This window comes from Anastrepha ludens, unplaced genomic scaffold (genome assembly GCF_028408465.1).
Source record: "Anastrepha ludens isolate Willacy unplaced genomic scaffold, idAnaLude1.1 ptg000051l, whole genome shotgun sequence".
Taxonomy (NCBI): Eukaryota; Metazoa; Arthropoda; class Insecta; order Diptera; family Tephritidae; genus Anastrepha; species Anastrepha ludens.
In genome coordinates, this window is record NW_026530050.1 from 52,501 (window position 1) to 67,500 (window position 15,000).

Sequence of the window (15,000 nt, forward strand, 5' to 3'; positions counted from 1 at the left end):
CATTGATTAAGTCCCTGCCCTTTGTACACACCGCCCGTCGCTACTACCGATTGAATTATTTAGTGAGGTCTCCGGACGTGATCACTGTGACGCCTCGTGTGTCACGGTTGTTTCGCAAAAGTTGACCGAACTTGATTATTTAGAGGAAGTAAAAGTCGTAACAAGGTTTCCGTAGGTGAACCTGCGGAAGGATCATTATTGTGTTCCATATCCGTAAGAAAAACAAACAATGCCAAAACAAATAAAAACAAAAACAAACAAAAGAAAAAAAGAAAAAAAAGAAAAATTTATAATTATTTTGAATCCATATTCTTTTTATTCTTTTTCATTCAATTTGTTATCCATCAATTATATCATATTAAATATAATATGATGGTACATTTTGTAATGTTTTTTCTTATTTTTTCTTTTAAAAACCTTTAAACATGAAAATAGAAAGTTGTACTTATTATTCATTTGATTGAATGATAAGTTAATTTGTTCACAATAACAAAAGTGGTATATATTTATTATTATATTTATATATAAATAAAATGATTAAAAAAATACAAAATAATCAAACATAATAAATACCACCACTGTATTATTGTTGAACTAAGACATTCGCAACTTAATAAAAATGTTTAGAGTTAAATATATTTGATATATATTATTGAAAGAAAATCAATTTATATTTTATTATTATTATTATTTAATTTTACTCTTTCAATTAATATATGCAAAAAAAAATTGACATTTGTTATAAATAAAAATAAATAAAAAAATACTCTAAGCGGTGGATCACTTGGCTCATGGGTCGATGAAGAACGCAGCAAACTGTGCGTCATCGTGTGAACTGCAGGACACATGAACATCGACATTTTGAACGCATATCGCAGTCCATGCTGTTATGTACATTAAATTAAATTTTAAAGTACTGCTTGGACTACATATGGTTGAGGGTTGTAAGACTATGCTAAATAAGTTGCTTATTCTTTTATAAAAATAATTGAATTTAAGCAAATGTGTATATTATTGGATTTTAAATAATTCATAATATTAATAGCAAAAAAATAAAGATATATAATGAATTTTTTATTTATTAATATATTCTTAAAAAAAAAAAATCCTCTCAAATAAAATGAAATAAAAAAAATTTTGAATCTAAGTATTCTCTTTAAAAAATTTTCATATTATTTATATATATATAAAATATTAATTTATATATGTAATTAAAGGAGGAATGTCTAGCATAAAAATTAATTTTTTTTATTCTAGAATTGCCTCATTTTACATAATTATTATTTATAATATATATTTATATAAAAGGAAAAAAGAAAAATAGAGATGAAAAGATGATATAATTATTTATTAAATTGTGAGAAGATAAAAAATATTTTAAAACAACCTCAACTCATATGGGATTACCCCCTGAATTTAAGCATATTAATGAGGGGAGGAAAAGAAACTAACAAGGATTTTCTTAGTAGCGGCGAGCGAAAAGAAAATAGTTCAGCACTAAGTCACTTTGTCTATATGTCAAATGTGAGATGCAGTGTATGGAATATCTTAATATCTAGTATGAGAAATTAACGATTTAAGTCCTTCTTAAATGAGGCCATTTACCCATAGAGGGTGCCAGGCCCGTATAACGTTAATGATTACTAGAAAGATATTTCCAAAGAGTCGTGTTGCTTGATAGTGCAGCACTAAGTGGGTGGTAAACTCCATCTAAAACTAAATATAACCATGAGACCGATAGTAAACAAGTACCGTGAGGGAAAGTTGAAAAGAACTCTGAATAGAGAGTTAAATAGTACGTGAAACTGCTTAGAGGTTAAGCCCGATGAACCTGAATATCCATTATGAAAAATTCATCATTAAATAATTAAAAATAATGTGCATTTTTTTCATATAAGGACATTGTAATCTATTAACATAATAAAGTATTTATCAAAAGATCATTGGTGATATTAAGTTTATTTAAATTAATTTGCTTTTTAAGCATATTAACATAGAATAAATACTAATGATTTGATAAAGTGTTGATAGATTTTATTATATATAATGCTAAAATTCATTTTTTGAATTTTACAAAAAATTTAATATCTATGATATTAATATTTATTTGTATGCATTTATATGATTAACAATGCGAAAGATTCAGGATACCTTCGGGACCCGTCTTGAAACACGGACCAAGGAGTCTAACATATGTGCAAGTCATTGAGTTATATTAAACTTAATGGCATAATTAACTTAACTTAAAAATATAATGGGATTAATTTTTAGTCTATTTTCTTAAATAGTCAATTAATTCAATCCCGGGGCGTTCCATATAGTTATGTATAATGATAATTTATTATTATTTATACCTCTAACTGGAGCGTACCTTGAGCATATATGCTGTGACCCGAAAGATGGTGAACTATACTTGATCAGGTTGAAGTCAGGGGAAACCCTGATGGAAGACCGAAACAGTTCTGACGTGCAAATCGATTGTCAGAATTGAGTATAGGGGCGAAAGACCAATCGAACCATCTAGTAGCTGGTTCCCTCCGAAGTTTCCCTCAGGATAGCTGGTGCATTTAAAAATTATATAAAATAATCTTATCTGGTAAAGCGAATGATTAGAGGCCTTAGGGTCGAAACGATTTTAACCTATTCTCAAACTTTAAATGGGTAAGAACCTCACCTTTCTTGATATGAAGGTTGAGGTTATGATATAATGTGCCCAGTGGGCCACTTTTGGTAAGCAGAACTGGCGCTGTGGGATGAACCAAACGTAATGTTACGGTGCCTAAATTAACAACTCATGCAGATACCATGAAAGGCGTTGGTTGCTTAAAACAGCAGGACGGTGGACATGGAAGTCGTAATCCGCTAAGGAGTGTGTAACAACTCACCTGCCGAAGCAACTAGCCCTTAAAATGGATGGCGCTTAAGTTGTATACCTATACATTACCGCTAAAGTAGATGATTTATAAAACAATTTCGATTGATTTATAAATTTTGAAACTTTAGTGAGTAGGAGGGTACAATAGTGTGCTTAGAAGTGTTTGGCGTAAGCCTGCATGGAGCCGCTATTGGTACAGATCTTGGTGGTAGTAGCAAATAATCGAATGAGACCTTGGAGGACTGAAGTGGAGAAGGGTTTCGTGTGAACAGTGGTTGATCACGAGTTAGTCGGTCCTAAGTTCAAGGCGAAAGCCGAAAATTTTCAAGTTTTTAATAAAAAAAAATATTAATAAAATTTATATATATATATTAAAAAATAATTAAATACTTGAATTATTTTGAACGAAAGGGAATACGGTTCCAATTCCGTAACCTGTTGAGTATCCGTTTGTTATTAAAAATGGGCCTTGTGCTCATCCTGGCAACAGGAACGACCATAAAGAAGCCGTCGAGAGATATCGGAAGAGTTTTCTTTTCTGTTTTATAGTCGTACTACCATGGAAGTCTTTCGAAGAGAGATATGGTAGATGGACTAGAAGAGCATGACATTTACTGTTGTGTCGATATTTTCTCCTCGGACCTTGAAAATTTATGGTGGGGTCACGCAAACTTCTCAACAGGCCGTACCAATATCCGCAGCTGGTCTCCAAGGTGAAGAGTCTCTAGTCGATAGAATAATGTAGGTAAGGGAAGTCGGCAAATTAGATCCGTAACTTCGGGATAAGGATTGGCTCTGAAGATTGAGATAGTCGGGCTTGATTGGGAAGCAATACCATGGTTTATGTACTCGTTCTGGGTAAATAGAGAATTACGATTCTTGTTCCCCGGATAGTAGTTACGTAGCCAATTGTGGAACTTTCTTGCTAAAATTTTTAAGGAATTATATCATTCGATATATATTCTTTTTAAATTATAACGATTATCAATTAACAATCAATTCAGAACTGGCACGGACTTGGGGAATCCGACTGTCTAATTAAAACAAAGCATTGTGATGGCCCTAACGGGTGTTGACACAATGTGATTTCTGCCCAGTGCTCTGAATGTCAAAGTGAAGAAATTCAAGTAAGCGCGGGTAAACGGCGGGAGTAACTATGACTCTCTTAAGGTAGCCAAATGCCTCGTCATCTAATTAGTGACGCGCATGAATGGATTAACGAGATTCCTACTGTCCCTATCTACTCATTCTCATTGTGATTGTTGAGCAGTGAAGACGTGTCGTGTCGCGAGCGCATAAATTTTTGTCAATTTCGTTTTGTGCTATATCCGCGAGTATTACCGCGAATCGAGTGACGCTATAGTGTAGCTGTACATGAGCTGCATAGTGATTCCGAGAATTGTGTAAAGTGAGTGCCGTTGTGTGTTTCACCGGAATTTTGGTGACGCTACGATTAGCGTGGCTGTACAGTAGCTGTACGCTGTTAAGGGCAACTGTGTTAGTGAGTGCCATTGTGCGAATACGGGAAGTGTGCCCGTTATTCGAGTGACGCCAATTGTGCGCGTGGCTGTACATAGCTGTGAACTATTAGTGGTTTTGTGAGTGCCGTTAATTTTCGGCGTGGATATAGGGAGTGCGTCGATAGTTTGGCGTGCTGTTATATTGCTATCTTCGGCAGTGATAAAAGGGGTGTTATTTTTGTGCGTGGGTACAGTGCTGCGCCAAGGTTGAATACCTTGTGCAGGTGCCGTGTTCACAGCGTGCTGCGTTTGGCCTACGGTCGAGCCCGGCGTTAGCTTCATATTGGTCGACCCGTCCCTGTGCGGGGAACGGTGTTCTGTCCGGCAGGGCATTGGTGGTGGCCTTTGCCAGACCTTTGGCTGGTGGTGTGGGCTACGTCCTCGCGGTTGCTTTGGCTTGCCGTTAGGTGTGGTTGCTGTGTGCGTGCCTGTGCGGGACTCATCCCTGTCTTGCAGTACCTTACTGTCGCCCAAGAGTGACCTGTTTTTGTTGTTGCTTGGGAGCGATATACGGCGGATTCGTCAAGCTAGTTGGTGGGGCATTGGGCGATGCCCAAATTAAGCGATATGCGGAAGAGGGCGAATACCCCTCTTCCCATCGGTTCTGTTGTACCGTCGTCGGCGATGGACGAGACAACGTCGGGGGAGGAGGAGGTTATTTTGCGGTCCCCTCCCCGTATTAGGAAGAAGACCGCTGGAGGTGTAGCAGTTCCGGTAGTAAAGGCGAGTGACGAGGGGAAGGTAGCCCCTAAGTTACCTGAAGGTAAGTCGGGGGTAAGCGGAAGCGAGGGCGCTTCCGAGGGGGAGAAAAAGGGGGGGGTGAAAAAGGTGCGTAAATCAGGGGATAAATTAGGTCCAGCCGGGAAGCGCATGGAGAAAATCCGCAGGAATTTCGGTGCTTCCCTGGAAAATTCGGGAATAAAAATTGGGGGCGAATTTATGGGGCGCTTCAAGTCCATTGTGACGGCCTTTAGTGGAGCCGTCATAGATATGGACGACGTCCCGAAAAGTGTGGCAAAAGACCTCCTGGGATACTCCTTGGAGTTCGAGGAACTGTTTGTGGAAATGGTGACGGAAATAGCCCATCTTCGTGGGCGGTTAGAAGCCACGAAGATAACTAGGGAGGGAGCACCTCAGAGGACGGCTGGAGCTGCGCTGGCTGGTGCAGCGATGATGCCGGCACCTCAGGCGCCTGCGCCTGTGTTGCCGGCGTTGCCGGTGCCCAAGCCAGTTGAGACCTGGTCGGTCGTAGTGAGGGGTAAGACCCCCACTACGTCCAAAGAGGTGATCAAAAAAGTGGTAAAGGAGGTAGGGCCTTCCATGGGGGTAAGGGTGCACGAGGTGCGCCCGTTGAAGGATGGAGGTGCGATTATTCGCACCCCATCAGTTGCTGAGAGGGATAACTTGGTGAGAAATGCCAAGTTTTCCGAGGTGGGGCTCGATGTGAGCATACGTCGGAAGCTGGGACCTAGGGTTGTGGTCCAGGGGGTTCACACGGAGATCTCCCCTGATGAATTCATGGGAGAGTTGTTCCGTTTGAACCTCAAGGAGTTCAGCCCTGGGTGCCTTGAGAAGGACGTAAGGATGGTCAGCCGTCCTTGGAAGGTCAGCCCTGATGGGGTGACGAATGTTGTCCTTGAGGGCACGGACATGCTAATGTCCGCCCTCCTGGAAGCAGGTCGTTGCTACGTTAAGTGGTTTTCCTTCCGGGTACGGCCGGACCAACTGACGCCCGGCTGCTTCCGATGTATGGGATTCGATCACAGGGTGGCAGAATGCAGGGCCAAGAAGGATGTCTGCCGAAGGTGCGGGCAAGAAGGACACAGGAGTGCGGGTTGTGGCAATGCCCCGCATTGTCGCAACTGTGCGTTTAAGGGCAAGCCAGCCGGGCATTTGATGATGTCCACTGTCTGCCCGGTGTACTGTGCGATTGTTGCCCGTGCGCTCGTTAGACATTAATGGTTAAGCTATATCAACTGAACTGTCAGGGGGCTTATGCCGTGATGTGTGAATTGGGGGCGTGTATGTTGGAGGGGGGCTGCGGCATTGCTTTGCTCCAGGAACCATACTCCACCAATGGGGTGGTGAGAGGTCTTCCTGGGGGCTTCAGGGTCTTTACGGACCTTGGAGTCAATGCCGCAGTAGCTGTGTGTGAGCCAAGCTACTCTTGTGTAGTAGTTGACTCATCACAGTGGGGAGTATGTGTGTGTGTCGAGGGGGAATTCGGCAGAATGAATGTCGTCAGCTTGTATTGCAAGTTTGACGAGCCTCTGGAGCCCTATTTAAGGTACATAGATGCGGTGCTACTACGTGAGAGTAGCATTCCTGCCATCGTGTGTCTGGATGCGAATGCTACTTCCCCGATGTGGTTCAGCAAGGTATCCAGGCATACTTCTGGATATCAGAGCCACGATCGGGGTGAGGCTATGAGCGAATGGCTTGTGGCGAATAGCCTCCTCGTTGCAAACGAACCAAGCGAGTGGTATACGTTTGAGGGTCCTAGAGGTGTGAGTGACATTGACGTGACGCTCATGAATGAGGCAGCAGCGAGTAGGTTCGAGTGTAAATGGAGCGTTAGGGGGGGTTGGGGAATTAGTGACCATAATTTAATACAAATTATGGTTACTCCCCGTACCCCGCAGTTAGAGGGGGGGAGTCCATTGAGGCGATGGCGTACCTCGTGTACTGACTGGAACCGATATGGACATACTGTTAGGGAAGCGGTATTGGGTATACCGCTTAGTGAGTTTGAGGAATTGGGGGTTGATGAGCAAATTGCTCGTCTATCTGAATGTGTCTGGGGAGTGAATGACTTAGTGTTTAGGAAAGCTAGGGCTGTGAGAATGAAAGGTGTGAAATGGTGGACGAGTGAGTTAAATTCAAAGAGGAGGTCTGTCCGACGCTTGAGGCGGTTGTTTCAACGCGGCAGGCGGACCAATTCGGAGAATCTGTCCCAGCTCAGGTATCAATTTAGTGTAGGAATGAAAGAATATAAGAAAATGTTGGTGAGAGTGAAAGAGGAAGAGTGGAGGAGATTTGTGGGGGATAATAGGGACGACCCTTGGGGACAGGTCCTTAGGATCTGTCGGGGCCGTCGAAATGAGATGGCTAGCTCTCTTCGCGTGGGTGACACTGTGTCAACAACGTGGAGAGAGTGCGCCAATGTTTTGTTAGGTGAGTTCTTTCCAAGGGCTGAGGTTCAGGTTCCTCCTGCACAAGAGGTGCCTGTTCCTCCACTAGACGTTGGGGAGTTGGGGTATGCGTTTGGCCTGGTCAGGTCTAAAAGGTCTCCAGGTTTAGATGGTTTGAACGGAGAGATGTGCAAATGCTTGTGGAAGTTCATTCCGGAATACTTGGAGGCCATTTATGATAAATGCATATGGGAGGGATATTTTCCACGTGAGTGGAAAGTTGCTAGGGTTGTTGTACTCTTGAAGTCGCCCGATAAGATCAGGAGTGATCCTCGATCTTATCGTGGTATCAGCCTCCTTCCGGTGCTTGGAAAAGTGCTGGAAAGGGTTATGGTTGAGCGGCTTCAGGAGCTAACTCGGGGTGTTAGGTCGGATAGGCAGTATGGGTTTAGGAAAGGACGTAGTGTAGAAGATGCGTGGATGTATGTTCAGAGTGTAGTTAGGGGAAACGTCAATAAATATGTCCTTGGCATGTTTATTGACTTTAAGGGGGCATTTGATTACTTGCGCTGGGATCGTGTGTTACAACGACTAGAGGAGCTTGGTTGTCCGGAAATTACTCTATGGCGGAGTTATTTTTCGGACAGAAAAGCATCTATGGTAGGTGTGGGCGGGAGTGTGGAGATTGGGGTGGTGCGAGGCTGTCCGCAGGGATCCATCTGTGGTCCCTTCATTTGGAACCTCATGATGGACTCCCTGCTTCGGCAGTTAGAGCCACTTTGTAAACACTGTGCGTATGCGGACGACCTTCTCATTTTGGTTGAGGGTCGTTCGCGTGAGGAACTGGAGCGAGTGGGGGGGCAGCTCCTTACATTGACCCACAATTGGGGGGTAGATGTGGGAGTGGATATATCAATGGACAAAACGGTGACAATGCTGCTTAAGGGCAGATTGTCCCCGAGTCGTCCACCGATTGTTCGTTTGAATGGGGTAGGGATTAGGTATGTGACGCAAGTCAAATACCTGGGGTTAACTATGAGTGAAAGGATGTGTTTTACTCCACACTTAGTGTCGTTGAGGGAGCGGCTGCAGGCAATCGTTGGGCAAGTGCGTCGCGTTGTCAGATTTGACTGGGGTCTTAGCCGGCGCGCGGTTCGCACGGTATATCGGGGCCTATTTGTGGCCTGTGCCACTTATGGCGCTGCTATATGGTATGAATCGGCTTTAAAGTCGGTTGGCAAACGTCATCTGATGGCGTGTCAGCGCATTATGTTGCTTGCCTGCCTGCCTGTATGCCGTACAGTGAGTACGGATGCGTTGCAGGTGTTGTTAGGTGCGCCTCCTCTTGACCTGTTAGTCGTGCAACGGGCGGTTGCCTTCAGGTTGAGAAGGAGGCTTTGTATGCCGCTGCGTGTTGGATGGTTATCCGACGGTGATGTAGAAAGGGGGTTTTTAGAGTGTAAAAGGTTGTTGAACGAGTGCATGCTTCGTGTGTGGCAAAACCGTTGGGACAATAGTTCCAACGGTCGCGTGACGTACGAGTACATTCGGGATGTTTCCTTTGTCGGGGAGAATCCAGATTTTGGATTTTCCCTCAGCCTAGGATTCCTCCTTACAGGACATGGGCCTCTTAATGCGTATTTGCATGAGAGGTGCTTGTCTACAAGTGAGGAATGTGTTTGTGGGTCGGCAAGAGAGGACTGGGTTCACGTTCTCTGTGAATGCCCGAGGTACTCAGACATTAGGGATCTTGTGGGTGTGGGGATTAGTTGGACTAATGGACGGTATGATGTGAGTGGTGTGATTGCCAACCGTCGGAATGTCGAAATGTTAGGGCAATATGCGCGTGAGGTGTTTAGGCGGCGACGTAATTTAAGGCGTTCAGTTGATTAGTTTTTGGCCATTCTTGGCGGTGTGTTTTGTTGTGGGATTGGGGTTTGGGTGTGGGGAATGGCCACCAGTCCAGAGCTGTATGGAAGCTCAACTGGCAGTAGTCTCGGCTACGAGGTCTGACCGGAGACTTAAATCTGGTACCACGGGGAACAGGGGCCCTCGGAGCTTGCTCCGACCTGTTCTTGAGGTAGGCCCTTCGGGGAGTATCGTGGTGGCTGTGGTTAACACCTAAATGCGGGTAGAGCCTTTTGGCTCGATGTGGAGTTGCAATGCAACCGGGTGCCGGGACCCATAGAACGGCAGAGGGTTAGATAGACCTCGAACCCTACCAAGGTGGTTAGTGTGTCCATTCCACACTACCAATCGGTATCCTTAAATGCTTCGGCATTTTTGGGGCGCTGATCAACGCATTGTTTTGATCCGTTGTGCTTTTGAGCACCGTGGGTTTGGGCTGTCGCCAGCGAGAACTCACGTAAAAACCCTACACGACGACGATGTCCCTATCTACTCCCCCCAGCGGTGCAGGGGTTAGAATATGCCCGAGGTAAGGTATGCCTGTCGTAAAAGGCGACTAAAATCTAGGTTTGCCAGTGCCTGAGTAGTATGGATGCTCAACTGGCAGAGTCTTCGGGTTCGATGTCTTACCGGAGACCTTAACTCGGTACCACGGGGAACAGGAGCCCTCAGAGTTCGCTCTGACCTGTTCTATGGGAACGGCCCTTCGGGGAGGTTTTCGTGGTGGCTGTGGTTGAGACCTAAAGCGCGGGTAGAGCTTTAGCTCGATGTAGTGTTGCAATTAACCGGGTGTCGGGACCCAAAGAACGGCAGAGGTATGGGTAGGCCTCGAGCCCTACCAAGGTGGTCAGTGTGTCCATGCCACACTGCCAATCGGTATCCTTAAATGCTTCGGCATTTTTGGGGCGCTGATCAACGCATTGTATTGATACGTTGTGCTTTTGAGCACCGTGGGTTCAGGCTGTCGCCAGCAGATACTCACGTTAAAAACACCAGACGATGATGATGTCCCTATCTACTATCTAGCGAAACCACAGCCAAGGGAACGGGCTTGGAATAATTAGCGGGGAAAGAAGACCCTGTTGAGCTTGACTCTAGTCTGGCAGTGTAAGGAGACATAAGAGGTGTAGCATAAGTGGGAGATATTATAGTTTCGGTTATTTTATCAACAATGAAATACCACTACTCTTATTGTTTCCTTACTTACTTGATTAAATGGAACGTGTATCATTGCTTAGCCATTATATGGATATATTTATATATCTTATGGTATTGGGTTTTGATGCAAGCTTCTTGATCAAAGTATCACGAGTTTGTTATATAATTGTAAACATATTTTAATAAAATGATATCACTTTAATGTGTTATTATTATAATTAAAATTTGGTATAACTCCAACACTCAGGTATGATCCAATTCAAGGACATTGCCAGGTGGGGAGTTTGACTGGGGCGGTACATCTCTCAAATAATAACGGAGGTGTCCCAAGGCCAGCTCAGTGCGGACAGAAACCACACATAGAGCAAAAGGGCAAATGCTGACTTGATCTCGGTGTTCAGTACACACAGAGACAGCAAAAGCTCGGCCTATCGATCCTTTTGGTTTAAAGAGTTTTTAACAAGAGGTGTCAGAAAAGTTACCACAGGGATAACTGGCTTGTGGCGGCCAAGCGTTCATAGCGATGTCGCTTTTTGATCCTTCGATGTCGGCTCTTCCTATCATTGTGAAGCAAAATTCACCAAGCGTTGGATTGTTCACCCATTCAAGGGAACGTGAGCTGGGTTTAGACCGTCGTGAGACAGGTTAGTTTTACCCTACTAATGACAATTGTTATTGCGACAGCATTCCTGCGTAGTACGAGAGGAACCGCAGGTACGGACCAATGGTACAATACTTGTTCGAGCGAACAGTGGTATGATGCTACGTCCGTTGGATTATGCCTGAACGCCTCTAAGGTCGTATCCGTGCTGGACTGCAATGATAAATATGTGGCAATTGCATTGTATGGCTTCTCTAAACCATTTAAAGTTTATAAATTTTATTTATAAACGACAATGGATATATGTGATGCCAATGTTATTTGTAACATAGCAAATGCGGGAGGATTAAATATCACCTGTATGTCGCGCTAGTTACTTATTAAAACATTATTTAATACAATGACAATGCCTAGAATCAATTGTAAACGACTTTGGTAACGGGCAAGGTGTTGTAAGTGGTAGAGCAGCTGCCATACTGCGATCCACTGAAGCTTATCCTTTGCTTGATGATTCGAATTTTAATATATATATATATATATATATATATATATTATATATACACACACATATTATTTAATTAATATAACGTGTATATATTTATTTATATATATATATATATATATATATATATATTAATTATTAATATATAAATATAATATAACTTTAATAGGATTTCATTCAAATATGAAATCTCTTATAATCAGACTATATATATAAATGTTATGTTATTATATTATTAATTAAGAAAAGCAAATAAAAATTATATAAAAATATTTATTTAACATACATTTATATATATGAAATATATAAAAATATCATAATATCATCATCTCATATATATTAAATATTTTCAAATTTTGGCTAATCGATGATATCAAAATAATTTACGAAAATAAGACATATCTGTGATGCCATCATTATTGGGGTATATATAATATGATAAAAAAATATATGGAAAATATCATCATATATATAATTTATTAATTTTAATATATATTGGTTAACCGATGATGATATTATTGAAATATATAAAATATAATTGAATTATATGAAATCAAATTGAAATGTATTGAGTTAAATTTTTTCCATACATTTTTCACAATGCGTTGTGTACATGGACAAACAAAAACACTCACGGTGAAGGCATGTGAAATATATGAAAGATAATCAAATCGAATTTATATGAAACTATATTCGATTAAATGTATGAAAGTAAAATTTAACAAAATTTTGCCCATACATTTTTCACAATGCGTTGTGTACATTATCAGAAACACTCACGTGAAGTCAAGTGAGATATATATATGAAAGAAAATCAAATCGAATTTATATGAAACTATATTCGATTAAATGTATGAAAGTAAAATTTAACACAATACATTCATTTGATAAACTGAATAAATATATAATAAAGACATTTGAAATATATGGAAAATATCATCATATATATAATTTATTATTTTAATATATATTTGGTTAAATCGATGATATTATTGAAATATATAAAATGTAATTGAATTATATGAAATCAAACTGAAATGTATTTAATTGAATTTTTCCCATACATTTTACACAATGTGTGGTGTGCATGGCAAAAAACACTCACGGTGAAGGCATGTGAAATATATGAAATATAATCAAATCGAATTTATATGAAACTATATTCGATTAAATGTATGAAATTAAAATTTACCACAATACATTCATATGATAAACTGAGTAAATATATAATAAAGCCATTTGAAATATATTGAATTCTATTAAGTTAGATTTTCACCATACATTTTTCACAATGCGTTGTGTACATTGTCAGAAACACTCACGGTGAAGGCAAGTGAGATATATATGAAAGAAAATCAAATCGAATTTATATGAAACTATATTCGATTAAATGTATGAAAGTAAAATTTACCACAATACATTCATATGATAAACTGAATAAATATATAAGAAAAACATTTGAAATATATTGAATTGTATTAAGTTAAATTTTGCCCATACATTTTTCACAATACGTTGTGTACATTGTCAGAAACACTCACGGTGAAGTCAAGTGAGATATATATGAAAGAAAATCAAATCGAATTTATATGAAACTATATTCGATTAAATGTATGAAAGTAAAATTTAACAAAATTTTGCCCATACATTTTTCACAATGCGTTGTGTACATTGTCAGAAACACTCACGGTGAAGGCAAGTGAGATATATGAAAGAAAATCGAATCGAATTTATATGAAACTAAATTCGATTAAATGTATGAAAGTAAAATTTAACACAATACATTCATATGATAAACTGAATAAATTATAATAAAGACATTTCAAATATATGGAAAATATCATCATATATATAATTTAGTATTTTAATATATATTTAGTTAAGTTGATGGTATTATTGAAATATATAAAATGTAATTGAATTATATGAAATCAAACTGAAATGTATTGAATTGAATTTTTCCCATACATTTTTCACAATGTGTGGTGTGCATGGCAAAAAACACTCACGGTGAAGGCATGTGAATAATATGAAAATATCAACATTTAACTAACCAATGATATTGAAGCATATAAATCGAATCATAACTATATGAAACACGAATTTGAGTTATGTTAAACTGGTGATATTGTGGATTTATTCCTAGTTTTCCATACGTTAGTTTAAATAGAAACAATTTTCGAATATGTATACATATATGAAGAATTTATATTCTATACTAACATATTATGGAATGTAACTATTGATTGTTACCTTGGCATATTGGTGTATTGTGAGATTTCATTCATAGTTTTCCATACGTTAGTTTAAATAGAAACAATTTTCGAATATATATACATATATGAAGAATTTATATTCTATACTAACATATTATGGAATGTAACTATTGATTGTTACCTTGGCATATTGGTGTATTGTGAGATTTCATTCATAGTTTTCCATACGTTAGTTTAAATAGAAACAATTTTCGAATATATATACATATATGAAGAATTTATATTCTATACTAACATATTATGGAATGTAACTATTGATTGTTACCTTGGCATATTGGTGTATTTGTGATTTTATTCATAGTTTTCCATACGTTAGTTTAAATAGAAACAATTTTCGAATATATATACATATATGAAGAATTTATATTCTATACTAACATATTATGGAATGTAACTATTGATTGTTGCCTTGGCATATTGGTGTATTTGTGATTTTATTCATGGTTTTCCATACGTTAGTTTAAATAGAAATAAATTTTTGAATTCAAAATTTTATATTCTATACTAGCATTACATAGAAATTATCCTCAACTGTTTGTTTCTTGTATACATACAGGAAATTAAACAGATGAAGAAAAAAAAAAAACAAAACAAATAAAAATTATAAGAAAAACTAAATTTTAAACAAAAGAAAAAAGGAGAAATTTTTTCAATCATATATATATTTATGATTAAAAAATAGAATTATGGAATTATTAATTTCAATTCAGAGAGAAAAATTATGTAATATATGAAATTATTACATTAAAAATGCATTTGAAGAAAAAGTAAAATGTTATTAAAAATGATACATTTGAAAATTGGCAAATATTAAGAAGAAATATCGTTCTTATATTTTTATACAAAATATATATAGAGAACGAAAATTCTTTTTCATAAAAAACGGTTTTTGAATTCTGATAAGAAAAGCTAAAGGGGTCGGCGGGAGCGCACATTGAACGAAAGAAAATGAAAGAAAAACACAACAAAGAAGAAGACCAAATAAAATACAAATATTTTATACAAATAAAAGCACATTATTAATAAATA

General features: G+C 39.1%; 2 non-coding genes and 1 pseudogene across 2 annotated transcripts in view; all 3 read left to right on the forward strand.

The window, feature by feature from the left end:
• The window catches only part of LOC128871091 (small subunit ribosomal RNA), a 1,991-nt gene extending 1,793 nt beyond the window's left edge, over positions 1–198 (forward strand). Inside the window, exon 1 of the ribosomal RNA XR_008455723.1 lies at positions 1–198. This exon is cut by the window's left edge and continues 1,793 nt beyond it. This is a non-coding gene — a ribosomal RNA (small subunit ribosomal RNA).
• Positions 199–764: 566 nt separating this feature from the next.
• On the forward strand, positions 765–945 carry LOC128871106 (5.8S ribosomal RNA). Its single transcript, XR_008455731.1, has one exon. It is a non-coding gene; the product is annotated as a 5.8S ribosomal RNA (ribosomal RNA).
• A 438-nt stretch (positions 946–1,383) lies between these two features.
• Positions 1,384–4,170, forward strand: LOC128871102 (large subunit ribosomal RNA; annotated as a pseudogene).
• The last annotated feature ends 10,830 nt before the right edge of the window (positions 4,171–15,000 follow it).